The following is a 15,913-nucleotide window of genomic DNA, read 5'->3' as shown; positions in this document are numbered from 1 at the left end:
CGGCCGTAGCGGCGGCGGCAGCAACGGCGACGACAACGACAGCGGCAGGCTAGCATCGATAAGCGAAGGAGAGAAAGAGAGAGCTCGAGAGAGAGAGAGGTGATTGGGAGAGAGAGGAGGGTAAGAGAGAGAGAGAGTGAGTCTTTAGAGAGAGAGAGAGAGCTATAAAGAGAGACGGTGAGGGTGGTGTTGTGGCGGCGATGGTAGCGACGGTGGCGGTAGGCCAGCGTCGGCAAGAAAATATGTAAGAGAAAGATAGAGAGAGAGAGAGAGAGAAAGAGAGGGAGAGAGAGAGAATATGTGAGAGAGAAAGAGAGAGAGAGAGAGATATATAAAGAGACAAAGGGAAGGCGGTGGAGGAGGCAGCTGCGGCGGCGCCGAGCCTGCCGCAACCAGCTGGCTCGGTTATGGGCGCACGTGGCGCCCTCAAAATGCGCCCACTATTTGCATGGCATCAGCTCGTGCCATGCAACACCAAAACTTTTTTTTTCTTTGTCTCTTTTTTTTTTCTTTATACAACTTATTATACATTATTATTATTATTATTATTATTTATTATTATTTATTTATTTTTCTAGGTTATTATATTATTATTATTATTATTATTTTGGGTTACTACAAGTAGGACATAGAGCACGAACATCCGCTTGTATCTCCTCTCGCAACTCTGAAATAAATATACTCATCAATGTACGTTCAAGCCACGGTGGCTCACAATGACTACTAACTCTTTCAAACTCAGCTTGGTACTCTAATACGGTAGTCCTTTGAACCATCTTGTTTAATGTGGCAGTAAAATCTTTGTATGTCGTTATCCCAAATTTACGTATAATCCTCCTACAAAAATCAGCCCATCCGGTAAATCCACCATCACGAATAATCGATCTATACCAATGCAATACCGTTCCTTGGAAGTGAAAGCTTGCCATCTGAACTTTTGCATCTTCCACTGTACCTTGACAATCAAAATATTATTCAACTTGAAACACCCAATCCGTTGGATCACCGCCTTGGAATTTTGGAAAATCAAAACGTGCGCTTCTCCCCCGAATAGCATTATTACGTTTGCGAAAGATCCATGGTTCAGCTCTAAACCTTTGTGCATGTTAATCACCTTCTCTAAATCCTCGAGCACGTCCATCACCATCTCCATAGGGATCAAGCTCATCCTCATAGTATCAATCCTCCTCATCGACGAAGCGCACCGGTGCCTCACGCATCCCGAGTTCCACCACCGCCGGTCTTGGGTTTTATAACGAATGTGAGGAATGATGTGAAGGCATAGGTAGGAGGGGATCATTGACACTCATATCATGCACCTAGACCTGTGGGGTATCAGTTCGATGGGGTCCCACCGTTGGTCCTTCTTAAAACTCTGTTTGTCGTCGAGGAGATGACGAACCCAATCGATTCATGACATATTCCTTGAATTCATTGTGATCTTTTTGTAAGTTGTCAACTCTATGCAACAATGTTTGGAACATGTCTCTTAGTTCATCTATATTCGAACCCATAGACGTTGGCTGACTTGGTCCTACCGTGGTCGCTCCAAGGGAATTGGCCTCACGGCTAGGATCATCGTGCATTGAGTCCTCCCTTGTCGGTGTGCTCTCCATTGGTCTCCTTGTTGATGTCATCTTCCTTGTTTCAACCATTAATGGAGGTTTGAGGTTCGCTTGCTCTGATACCAATTGTTAGGCTCTAATACCAATTTGTTAAAGCTCGGATACCAAATTGATGGGATCTAGAACCAAAAGATCGGCTACAGAATAATTCCTTAAGATCTGAATTTATTGTAGTAAGCAGTCCGTGCAATCGTGGAAAAATATTCGTCAGATATTCTCCTGTAGTTATAAAATTACGAAACTAATTGGATTGGATCCGTATCTTCCTAATCTACAACTTTTGTATTTACGTCCTTCACAGATTAGAACTGTAGTAGGAACGAAAATACGGAATAACGTGGGTGATGGTGGTGGTGACGGGTGGAGTGGATGTTAGGGTTATAGATGGGTATAGAGATGAGGGTGGATTGTGGAAGTGATTAAGGGAAGTAGACGAAGGGAACAAAGTGGTCGAAATCCCAAAGAAGAGGGGTGGCTCGATAGTTGAAGGAGATTAGAAGCGAGGAGAACTCATCAATAAATTCCTACAATAAATTCACGACTGCGCAGACTGATTCCTACAATAAATTTAGATCTTAAGGAATTATTCCGTAGCCGATCTTTTGGTACAAGAACTCATCAAATTTGGTATCAGAGCTTATCAATTTGGCATCAGAGCTTATCAATTTGGTATCAGAGTCAGGCGAACCTCAGACCTTCATTAATGGTTGAAACAAGGAATATGACATCAACAAGGAGACCTATGGAGAGCACACTGACAAGGAAAGACTCAATCCACGATGACCCTAACCGTGAGGCCAATTCCTTTGGAGCGACCACTGCAGGACCGAGTCAACCAACCTCCATGGGTGCAAATATGGATAAACTTAGGGGCATGTTTCAAACATTATTGTATAGAGTTGACAACATGCAAAAGGATCATAATGAATTCAACGAATATATTGTGAATCGATTGGGTTCATCATCTCCTCGATGACGATTGGAGTTTCAAGAAGGACCAGCGGTGGGATCTCATCGAACCGATACCCCATAGGTCCAGGTGTGTCATATGATTCCTATGGAGATGGTGATGGACGTGCTCGAGGATTTAGAGTAGGTGATGGATGTGCACAAAGGTTTAAATCTAAACCAAGGATCTTTCGCGAACCCGACAACGCTATTCGAGGGAGAACTGTATGCTTGGACTTTCCAAAATTCCAAGGCAATGGTCCAACGGATTGGGTGTTTCAAGTTGAACAATATTTTAATTGTCAAGGTACAGTGGAAGATGCAAAAGTCTAAATGGCAAGTTTTCACCTCCAAGGAACGACGTTGCATTGGTATAGATCAGTTATTCGTGGTGGTGGATTTACTGGATAGGCTGAATTTTGTTAGAGTATTACACACAGATTTGGGATAGCGGCATATGAAGATTTTGCTGCCACATTAAGCAAGATGGTTTAGAGGACAACCGTATTGGAGTACCAAGCTGAGTTTGAAAGAGTTAGTAGTCATTGTGAGCCATCGTGGCCCGAACAGACATTGATGAGTACATTTATTTTAGGGCTGCGGGATGAGATACAAGCAGATGTTCGTGCTCTATGTCCGACTACTATTGAGGAGGCCGTCAGAATGGAACAAAAGCATAGGGCTCTAAAGATGGCAGCGAAAACTAATTGGGCAACCGAGATGGGCGGTTTGCACCTTGAATGCCGGCTAGAAATTCTACGGTTTCAAAAATAGCGGCTGTGAGTACTAGACCACGACCACCTTTGAGACCTTCTTCAGATGTTAGAGGAGGTACTAGATCCCACGTTCGAACTCTCACAGCTGCCCAAGTGGAGAAGCGAAGAGCGAAAGGCCTTTGCTTTCGATGTAATGAGCATTTCACCCCCGGTCATCGGTATTCTAAACCGATCGGGAATGTGATGCTTATCGATGGGGTTGAGGATGATGATGAGGTTGTTGATAATGGTGAGTGTCCAGAGGAGGCCCATGAGAAGGCTATTGTGGAGGATGTGGTAGAAGATATCCAAGCTGAAATATCAATGCATGCATATTCGGCTACTTCCGCGTCGAGGACGTTACGGATAGACGGACTCCTTAGAAAGTATTGTGTGCACATCCTTATCGATTTGGGGAGTATACACAAGTTTCTAGACTAGAGGTTAGTGAGGAGATTAGGTTTGGATGTCGAACCGGGATTTGATGTTGCTATTGAAGACAGCACAAAGCTTAGGGCGGAGAGCTTGTGTCGCCGGGTCGGTATACGAGTGCAAGGATACAACATTATTGTGAACTTGTACCTGTTGGTGCTGCGAGGAGTAGACATTGTCCTTGGTGCTCAGTGGTTACAGAGTTTGCGACCTGTCACATTTGATTTTTGGAGCATGTGGATGAAATATAAACAATGAAACAAAGATGTGCGGCTTGATGGTGTTCGGTCTTCGCCAATTCCTGCAATGCAGCCTATGGTGAGGCTGCCTTGTGAGTATGATTTGGCCTATCTTCTTTAGTTAGGACCAGCAGGAGATGAGTCTCAAAGGAGTTCAAGTACTACTATTGAATTGTCTAATTTATTACATAACTTTTCTGGACTGTCTGAGGAGCCACAGGAGTTGCCACCGAAGAGAGCGGCGAACCATCGCATAGAGATTGTACCTGGGGTTGCACTGGCAAACGTGAGGCCATATTGGTATCCACATATGCAAAAAGAAGTTATCTCAAAGATGGTAGCCGAGATGTTGGAGCAAGGTCTCATTTAACCAAGTCTGATACGATTCAGACTTCACCGTTGTCATCTCGAGCATAGATACACTTTAGAGGTGTCTTTGTTTCTTGTTTTAATGTTTAGTTTCTAAGAAAATAAGTTTTCTGTAAGTCACGTTCGAACGCGGGTGGAGTGCATTCGAACACGGTTGTGAACGCGGTTGTGAACGTGGTTGTGAGAGTGTGCATTGTGCGTTCGAACGCACTATGAATGCCTGCATCGCGTTTGCAAATACAGAGAAGTGGGAAACAAGTGCGTTCGATCATGCGTTCGAACGCATGGTAAAATTGTATTGTTTAGGATTAATTGTGAGTTGTTTGGTTAGCCTCTAAAAGGGATGTGGATGGCAACCATAGGTCATTATTGAAGAATTGAGTTTTGCCTTGCCTCCTTTGTCTTCTTCGCTCTCGTTCTCTCAATCTCCGGCGACGCCGCTTCTAACCTCCCTCGACTGGCCAATCACCCTAGACCCTTAGGGGTGGCCCTCTCCTCCCCCTTCTTCCAATCTATCCAACACTTGCCCTAACCCTTCTATCAACCATAAGTATTCCATCACCACTTTTCACCGGTGCCACCCCACAAACGCCAGTTTGCCTCCAACCACCATCATCTAGTGTCTCGTGCCTCCATCCACGGATCCTAAATAGACCATCCTAACGTTCGTCCACTAATCGGACGATATCTCGAGATCCCTATATCTGATTCGTCTAAAGCTTGATTTGTTGGAAATCTCTTTTCTGGGGCTACAACATATCCAAATTTCACATCGATCCGACGACAACATATTTCAGGATCTTATTATAAATTTCCATGCCAGATCTAGTCTAGATCAGAGAATTGGAAGAGATCGAACCATAGCCTAAGGGGAGATCGTATCAAAGTCATAGCTCATAGTCATCCCCTGTGCTATTGATGCAAAAAAGGGATGGGACATGGGTTTTTTTGTGTCAGCACAAAGGTTTAGACCTCAACCAAGGATCTTTCGCAAACCCAACAACGTTATTCGAGGGAGAACCGCATGTTTGGACTTTCCAAAATTCCAAGGTGGTGATCCAACAGATTGGGTGTTTCAAGTTGAACAATATTTTGATTGTCAAGGTACAATAGAAAATACAAAAGTCCAGATGGCAAGCTTTCACCTCCAAGGACCGGCATTGCATTGGTATAGATCGGTTATTCATGGTGGTGGATTTACCAGATAGGTTGATTTTTATAGGAAGATTACACACAGATTTAGGACAGCGGTATATGATGATTTTGCTACCACATTAAGCATGATAGTTCAAAAGACTACCGTATTGGAGTACCAAGCTGAGTTTGAAAGAGTTAGTAGTCGTTGTGAGCCATCGTGGCCCGAATAGACATTGATGAGTACATTTATTTCAGGGCTACGGGTAAAGATACAAGCGGATGTTCGTGCTCAATGTCTTACTACTCTTGAGGATGCCTTTGAGAAGGCCATGAGGATGGAACAAAAGCATAGGGCTCTAAGGATGGCAGCAAAAACCAATTGGGGCAACCGAGATGGTCAGTTTGTATCTAGAACGCTGGCTAAAAATTCTGTTGTTTTAAAAACAGCGGCTGCGAGCACTAGGCCACGACCACCTTTGAGACTTTGCTCAGATGTTAGAGGAGGCATTAGAATCCCCGTTCGAATTCTCACACCTGCCCAGGTGGAGGAGCGAAGAGCCTTTGCTTTCGATGTGATGAGCATTTCACCCCCGATCATCAGTGTTCTAAACCGATCGGGGGTGTGATGCTTATTGACGGTCTTGAGGAGGATGATGAGGTTGTTAATGATGAAGAGTGTCCAAAAGAGGTCCATGAGGTGATCGTTGAGGAGGGCGTGGAGGAAGATATCCAAGCTGAAATATCGATGCATACATATTCGGGTACTTCCGCGCCGAGGACGTTATGAGTGGACGGACTCGTTAGAAAGCACTGTGTGGACATCCTCATCGATTCGGGGAGTACACACAACTTTCTAGATGAGAGGTTAGTGAGGAGATTGAGTTTGGATACCGAACTAACTATCGGGTTTGACATTGCTATTGGAGACGGCACGGAGCTTAAGGCGGAGAGCATACGAACGCCTACATTAGGTTCGCAAATACAAAGAACGCAAAATGCGCATTCGAACGCGATCGACGAAAATCCACGGTTTCTAAGGTTAATAATTGCTATTTTTGAATTGTATGATGATATGATCACACCTCGGGCTATGGAGCTCTGATATTAAATTGATACGATCTCCCCTTAGGCTAAGATTCGATCTCTTCCAATTTCCTGATCTGGACTAGATCTGGCACGGAATTTTGAAATAAGATCTCGAAATATGCGGCCGTCGGATCGACGTGAAATTTTGATATGTCGTAGCCTCGTAAAAGAGCTTTCCAACAAATCAAGTTTCAAGCGAATCGGAGTTGGGGATCTCGAGATATCATTCGTTTAGTGGACGAACATTAGGATGGTCTATTTTGGATCCGTGGATGGAGGCACGAGATCCTAGGTAATGGTGATTGGTGGAGGACCGGCGTTAATGAGGTGGCACCGGTGAAAAGGTGGTGGTGGAAGGGTTATGGGTGATGGAAGGGTTAGGTCAAGTGTTGGATAGATTGGAAGAAGGGGGCCACCCCTAAGGGACAAGGGTGATTGGTCGGTCGAGGGAGGTTAGAAGCGGCGTCGCCGGGGATTGAGAGAACGGGAACGAAGAAGACGAAGGAGGCAAGGCAAAACTCAATCTCAATATTCAATAATCAATTCTCACTTTGGTTGCCATCCACATCCTTTTAAAGGCTAACCAACAACTCAAAATTAACCCTAAAAATACAATTTTCGCCGACCGCATTCAAACTCGCCCGACCGCGTTCGAACGCACGATCGAACGCGCCTCTCGGTATTTGCGAACGTGATGCAGGCGTTCACAGTGCGTTCGAACGCGGTCGTTCGAACGCACAGTGCACTCTCTTCACCCATGTTCACAACCCTGTTCACAAACCGCGTTCGAACTCACTCCATCCGCATTCGAACGAGACTTACAGAAAACTTATTTTAATGGAAATTAAACACTAAAACATGAAACAAAAACACTCCTAAAGTGAATCCATGCTCGAGACGACATCAGTGAAGTCCGAATCGTATCATTTGATTAACCTCTAAAGGTGTGGATGGCAACCAAGGAGTCATTATTGAATGAATTAAGTTTTGCCCTGGTCTTCTTCCTTCTTCTTCTTCTCTCTCATTCTCTCATTCTCCGGCATCGCTGCTTTTAGCCTCCCTCGACCGGCCACTCACCCCAGTCCCTTCGGGGCAGCCCAGTCCTCCTCCTTCTAATCTATCTATCACCTTGCCTGATATGATTTAGACTTCACCGACATCGTCTCGAGCATGGATTCACTTTAGGAGTGTTTTTATTTCATGTTTTAGTGTTTAATTTCCATTAAAATAAGTTTTCTATAAGTCGCGTTCAACGCGGGTGGAGTGAGTTCGAACGCGGTTGACGAAAATTGTATTTTTAGGATTAATTTTGAGTTGTTGGTTAGCCTATAAAAGGATGTGGAAGGCAACCAAAGTCATTATTGATTATTGATTATTGAGATTGAGTTTTGCCTTGCCTCCTTCGTCTTCTTCGCTCCCGTTCTCTCAATCCTTGGCGACGCCGCTTCTAATCTCCCTCGACCGGCCAATCACCCTAGTCCCTTTGGGGTGGCCCTCTTCTCCCCCTTCTTCCAATCTATCGAACACTTACCCTAACCCTTCCATCAACCATAACCCTTCCATCACCACTTTTTCACCGGTGCCACCCCATTAACGCCGGTCCACCTTCAACCACCATTACCTAGGATCACGTGCCTCCATCCACGGATCCAAAACAGATCATCCTGATGTTCGTCCACTAAACGGACGATATCTCGAGATCCCCAACCCCGATTCACCTTACACTTGATTTGTTGGAAAGCTCTTTTATGGGGCTACAACATATCCACATTTCACATCGATCCGACGACAACATATTTTGGAATCTTATTTTAAAGTTCCGTGCCAGATCTAGTCCAGATCTGAGAATCGGAAGAGATCGATCCTTAGCCCATAAGGAGAGATCGTATCAATTTGGTATCAGAGCTTATAGCCCGAGGCGTGATCGTATCATTTCCCTAACCCCTTTCATCATCCATAATCCTTCCATCTCCACTTACTCACTGGTGCCACCCCATTATCGCTAGTCTACCACCATCCATCAACACCTAGGATCTCGTGCCTCCATCCACGGATCCATAGACGGACTCCCTGATGTTCATCTACTTCTCGGATGATATCTCGAGATCCCACCGTTCGATTTTCCTAAAATTAGACTTGATGGAAAGCTCTTTTCTAGGGCTACAACATATCAAATTTTCACGTTTGATCCGATGGCTTCCATCTTCCGGGATCCATTGCCAAAGTTTTGTGCCAGATTCTATCCAGATTTGGAAACAGAATAGGTTGAACCTTAGCCTAAAGGGAGATCGTATCAAGAGTGGTATCAAAGCGACCATTTCTCAGACACGCACTTCTGATGACAACCACCAGAGCCATGGCTGCACGGCAAAACGAGGAGGAAGAGATCTCCCCAATAGAAGAGGGGGAGACGGTTGCGAGAACTTCCACCAGCAAAACCGCCCGACCAAATCTAAATACCAAAGACCCTAGCATTCAAGCAATGATTGGGTCTCTTTCCGAGCAAATGGTCATCAATAACCAGATGATGATGGAGATGATGGGGGAAATATGAGTGATAAAAGAAGCCATGGCGAACGGCAATGCACCAACGACCCCACGATACGAGTCCACCCCCATGAACCCTGTAATAAACCAAGGTAAAAAAAATCTTCACTGCATGGCACGACAGCTTCATGCCATGCAGTGGCAGTTGGGATGGGCGCCACACCCCCTAAGCACTAGCTCGACCAACCTAGCCGAGCCAGCTAGCGCAGTGGGCCCCTACCGCCGCCGCCACAGCCTCCCTCCGCACCACCTCTCTCCCTTTTCTTCCTCTCTCTCTCTCATTTTCTCTTTCGGGCTCTCTCTTACCTTTCTCTCTTTCTCCCTCTTCCAAACACTCTTTCTCTCTCTCTCAACCCGCTACCACCGACACTCTGTCGGCCAGCCGTCGCCACCTCCATTATCACCGGTGAGCCTCCCTACTTCTCTTCCTCTTTCTCTCTCTCTCTCTCTCTATCTATCTATCTCTTTTTATCTCTTTGTCGGCTTTCTCTCATGACCGTCGGAGGATTGAGCCTTCGGGGAGAGGCTGGCCGCTGAGTGGCCACCAGCGGCCGCACCCCTCCCCCACGGCCTAACCCTCTTTTTCCTTCCGCTTTCTTCTTCTTCTTCTTCTTCTTCTTCTTCTCCTCCTCCTCCTCCTCCTCCTTCCCTTCTTTCCTCTTAGACTACACAGGGCAAGGCACTGGGCTCGGCCCAGCGCTCTGTATAGTTTATGTGTATATATATATATATATATATATATATATATATATATGCACATTTCTATTTCTAATTATATTTGAGTATGTTATTAGTTATTCAATTAGTTTAGTTAATTTAATGCATTTAATTTGTATAAATTAAATATAATTATATCATAGTTATTAAATAATTCTAATTATATCATGTTTAGCAAAACACCTGCAATATAAATTACTATTTTAATCCTAGGTAGGTAATAGTAATTATTAGGGTTATGTAAGTATATTCTTACGTAATTATTTGCAGTAACATAATTCTTATTTTCTTAATTATCAAGGAGAATAATAGGCAGATAATTATGTTTTAAATACACTATTTGAAAAACCCCTAGACACACGTATGTATCTAACCTCTAGGCAATGATACTTCTCGTTCACTTAAGTAAAAGTCGGAAGAAATATTAAAAACGAAAGTAGAGATGAACGCCAAGATTTTAACGTGGAAAACCCAAACGGGAAAAAAACCACGGATCCAAACTCGGATCAAAACCAATCACTATGATAGTAGCAGTTACAAGACTGACTCACAAAACAACCCGTCGATCCAAACGACTTTGTTCCTCTCAGTCTTGATCGCTAGAACCCACGATTCACTGCTTCTTGTGATTGAAGTCCAATCTCAGTAACCCTCGAGATTGATCTTTCATCTAGATAGCCCTTAAGACGAAAGATTAAGATTTGTAGATGCGAAGGGCCTTGTTTGTTGAAGAACCGATGTAGCCTCCAAAAAGTCTCCTTGAATAATCTTCTTCAACCACCCTAGGTTAGGGCAACACTATCCTTATATATGATCTCCAAGATAGAGCCAAATCCAAGTCATATTCGTACTCACGAAAATCCAATAAATTGCAAACTTCATATGTGCGTTCGAACGCGGCCCGAGTGCGTTCGAACGACCTAACTTAATCTCAGGTGCGTTCGAACGGGCCCAAGTGCGTTCGAACGCGACAACTTGAATTCTTCAGGTTGCGTTCGAACGCGTTTGTGAACGCTGCTCTCGGTCTGTGTGAACGCAGTACCCGCGTTCGAACGCGTTTGTGAACGCGGCTCTCTGTCTATGTGAACGCAGTGCCCGCGTTCGAACGCGTTTGTGAACGTGGCTCTCTGTCTGTGTGAACGTAGTGCCCGCGTTCGAACGCGCTTGTGAACGCGGCTCTCTGTCTGTGTGAACGCAGTGCCCGCGTTCGAACGCGCTTGTGAACGCGGCTCTCTGTCTGTGTGAACGCAGATTTCGCGTTCGAACGCGTTTGTGAACGCAGTGAGAACGCGAGGCTTTTCTCCAATGATCTTGCAATTCTTCACACCAGTGATATTCTAGACTTGTGTAAAGCTCAAATACATGAAAGAATACACTTAGAATATTTTGTACAAAATTGCCAATAAATAAAAAACCTAACACTATTAAATAATATAATTATGGTTAATAAATAACGAAACAAATATAGAAATAAAGAGTACATAATTACAATAAGAAACTATCTTTTTGTCAGGTTAATTTTAATTAATAGAAAAACTGATATATTTGTTATAAATAATTTCAGATCCCAACCCCCCTGTGCAAGACCCCGTGGACTTAGCTATCGAGGCTTGATCGTTATCGTAGCAGCATGAACGAGTGGTGGTTTGGTATTTGTAGTGGGGTGAGTAGTCTTATCCCCTAGGCGCCTTTCTCAAATTAGGATATATTATATATTATGTATATGCATGTTTTGGCCTCCAACATGATTATATGACTTTATTTAGAGATGATTTTAGCCAAGCATATTTTATCATGCATATAATTAGGATGATCTTGGATATGAGTATGATGATGATATATATAGAGATGATTGGAGATGATTATACTGTTATGATTTTATACCGAGATGATCTCTAGTACGAGTGTGCATGTGAAAGACTAGCAGAAGTATGCATATGTGAGATACATCGTTAGAGACTGCATTGCATCATTTTTTTCTCTTGATTCCTATTCCACCTAAATTCTTATTATACATTGACTTATTATCGTACTGGATATATGCATATGATCTGTTATTTAGAAGGAAAGCATGAAATGTGATTGATAGGATAGTTTATTGAAAGCGTGAGGATACCCGAGTGGGCGCGAGTGTTAGGACGCGCTTGGTGAATGATTGATCGCTCGACATAGTCGCAATCTTGTTGGCCCTATGTCCGAGGTCGTTAGTCTGTATGCGCAGCAGACATTCGGACACATGTCGTTCGCTAGGGCATATGTGGCGAGTTATCCTCACGAGGTTTCTATCAGCTAAAAGGGTGCCCGGTCTAGATGGATGTTGATACCCTTAGTGGATGGCGAGGTATGATTATATTTGAGATACTCCTTGTGGATGACAGAGTATGCTCTAAGCCTTCGGGCATGATGTTGAGGCTGAGTACCGGGTGTTGACTGTGCACAGTAGTCTAGTATGATGATATTATACCGAGATGTCGGTGATGATCGTGATGTTGAGAAATGCATATGATTTCATTATTATCTGACATACCTGATTATTGAGTGGTCAATATACATCATATATGATTGCATTTGATATCATAGCATTGTCATGGTCGGCATGTGTCATATATCATATTTGAGAGAGAGAGTTATAATGATCATATGACATGGTGACCTGTTTATTCACTGTCGAGGATTATGTATTTTTATCAGTTATGACATGTTATCTATATTTCATTTATGTATTATTGAGGACACATTATTTACTCATTCATGACATGATACTCTTTCTGATTCATATTATCCAGTACTTGATTTACTCTCTGTTTGGCATCACTGATTCGGGATAAGGTCTATTCACTGAGCCTTTAGCTCATGACTCTCTTGTTTTCTCCTTTCCAAAAACCGAGGTGAACGAGAGGAGCAGGATACTCCCTTAGAGGTATTACCGATGAGTAAGAAGTAGAGTGTGGTTAGTGTTATATGCTAGATGAGTTATCTTATCTGATGTTCTAGTGGACATCCTCCAAAGTGTGTCTGTATCCTTGTCTTATATTTTTGCAGGTGACATTGTACTTGTATAATTATGTATATACTACTGTTGTGTATATGTAGTTGTGAAAAGCTCTTGATGATGTGGGCCTGTGTAGGTCCCATGTAGGGTTATTTGTATGCTGTTGACAGTTAGACTTGAGTTATTCTTAGTTTAGATATTGTGGATAAAATTATGATGTTGCTACAGGTTTATTTGATTGTCAGTATCTAACCAAATGGTTAGGTGCTATGCACGTGCCGTGTGGGCACGTGCCATGCACGTGTTTAGAGTTTGGGTATTACATTCCCACCGCCACCGATTCAGAATTTGCACCAACAAGAACCTCTACTGCCACCACCCTATAGGTAGAGACAAGCAAGGATGGTTCCACCAGGCCCAGTTATGGGTGAGCCCATCAGACGAGCGAACCAAAATGGAGATCGTCTTGGAGATCTAGATCCTTAGGCGGGGCAATACAAACTGAAACCGCGTCGAGTTAACCAAAACCAAATAAGGGATCACCAACCATTCATGGTGCATCCTCCTTCGGTTAGACAAGGACTTGGATATGATGTGGATTGAGACAACACTATCCATGGGCAAATCCTGTGTCTCGAATTTTCTAAGTTCAAAGGTGGTGACCCGATCAATTGGTTGTATAGGGCGGAACAATTCTTCGCATACTAGGGTACAGTGGAAGAAAATAAGGTGACGCTTGCGAGTTTCCACATTGAAGATGTGGCACTTCATCGGTTTCGAGCAGCCAATGCCCATGAGATGATTAAAACTTGGGCCGATTTCTGCACTAATATCATGCGTCAATTTAGAGCGTCGAGGTATGAAGACTTCGATGCTCTCCTCTCAAAGACGGTGCAAAGGACCACGGTTAGGGCATACCAAGAAGAATTTGAGAGGATAAGTAGACGTTGCCAACCTCCCTGGATGGATCAACAACTTCGCAGCACCTTCATCTCCGGGTTGCGGGGAGACATACAAGCTATCGTGAGGGCTTTAAAGACTATAACCTTAAAGGAGGCCTTCGAAGATGTAGTACTCATGGAAAACAAACATCAAGCTATAAAGATACACCTCAAATAGAACTGGACGAGCCAAGAAAGCCGCAATCCGGTTTGGCCTACCATAGCAGTAGGAAATGTTACCAGCGTACCAAGAGCCGCTGTTACAATTGTGCCTCCTCAAGCACCCCTGAAGCCCTCCTAAGATGTGAAGTATGCACCTAGAGGTCCGAGTCGAGCACTCACACCAACTCAAGTGGAGGAGCGAAGAGCCAAAGGCCTATGCTTTCGCTATGATGAGAAGTTTGTACTCAAACATCACTGCGTCAAACTGATGGGATCGGTGATGCTAATAGATAAATTAGAGGAGGCTGAGGATGAGATTGCAACTGAAGATGAGGGTGTGGCTGGACGGCAAGGAGGAGTAGCTGAGGATCAACCTATGGAGGACATGATGGCTGAAATCTCCCTCCATGCCTATTCCGAGATAGCCAAACCAAAGACTTTGCGGGTGAACGTGTAGTCAAGAAAACTATAGTGAGAATCTTGATCAACACCGGGTCCACCCATAGCTTTATTAACAAGAGGCTTCTTAGAAAGATTGGGCTCGAGTTGGAACCCACGAACGGGTTCGATGTGACGATTCGAGATGGCACCACCTTGTGAGCAGATTTTATTTGTGGAGGTGTGGAGTTGAAGGTGCAAGGCCAAACTTTCACTTAGATCTTTATCCATTGGCCTTGTGAGGTGCCGTCATTGTCTTGGGGGCTCAATGACTGCAAAGCTTGGGGCTCGTAATATTTGATTTTTCAAACCTCACACTTACATTTCGAAAGAATGGTCGAAGAGTGTTGCTGGATGGAAATCAACAAAGGCAAGGGCCGACGTTGCAACCGCTGTTGGGACTTCCATGTGTAGGGGACCGAGCTCTACTGCTACAAATGGCTATTGCTGAACCAGAACATCCACCATCAAGTGAAATACCCACTGACATAAGGAGCTACTATAGGAATTCAGGGATCTCTTTGAGGAGCCCCGAGGATTAGCACAGACCCGTCAACATGACCACCGCATTTAGATCATTCCAAGGGATGAACCAGCAAATGTTCAGCCGTATCAGTACCCAGATATACTTAGTTAGGATCTTTTCTTATTGCATTAGGTGTTTATTTTTATTAAAATAAAATTTCTATAGGTCGCGTTCGAATGCAGATGGAGTCGCGTTCGAACACCCTTGTGAACAGGCGTTTGAACACAGTCGGGCGAGTTCGAACGCCCGCGTTCAAACGACTGTGTCACGTTCGTGATATGATTCGGACTTCACCGACGTCGTCTCGAGCATGGATTCACTTTAGGGGTGTTTTTGTTTTCATGTTTTAGTGTTTAATTTCCATTCAAATAAGTTTTCTGTAAGTCGTGTTCGAACGCGGATGGAGTGAGTTCGAACGCGGTTTGTGAATGGGGTTGTGAACATGGGTGAAGAGAGTGCACTGTGCGTTTGAACGCACTGTGAACGCCTGCATCGCGTTTGCAAATACCAAGAGGGGCGTTCGAACGCCTACATCGCGTTCGCAAATCCAGAGGAGTGAACTCGGTGCGTTCAAACGCGGTGCGTTCGAATGCGCTCGGGCGAGTTCGAACGTGGTCGGGCGAGTTCGAACGCGGTCGGCGAAAATTGTATTATTAGGGTAAATTTTGAGTTGTTGGTTAGCCTTTAAAAGGATATGGATGGCAACCAAAGTCAGGATTGATTATTGAATATTGATCATATCAAGCTTGGTATCAGAGCTCCATAGCCCGAGGCATGATCATATCAAGCTTGGTATCAGAGCCACCATTCCTCAGACAAGCTCTTCCTATGACGACCACTAGATCCATGGCTGCATGGCGAGATAATGAAGAAGAGATTCTCCCAATAGAGGAGAGAGAAACGGTTGCAGGGACTTCCACCCACGGAACTGCCCGATCTAATCGGAATACGGAAGAACCTAGCGTTCAAGCCGTGTTGGGGTCTCTTTCCGAGCAAATG

Source organism: Typha angustifolia, chromosome 15 (assembly GCF_048772165.1).
Source record: "Typha angustifolia cultivar Huaian chromosome 15, ASM4877216v1, whole genome shotgun sequence".
NCBI classification, from domain to species: domain Eukaryota; kingdom Viridiplantae; phylum Streptophyta; class Magnoliopsida; order Poales; family Typhaceae; genus Typha; species Typha angustifolia.
This window is presented reverse-complemented; position numbering follows the sequence as displayed.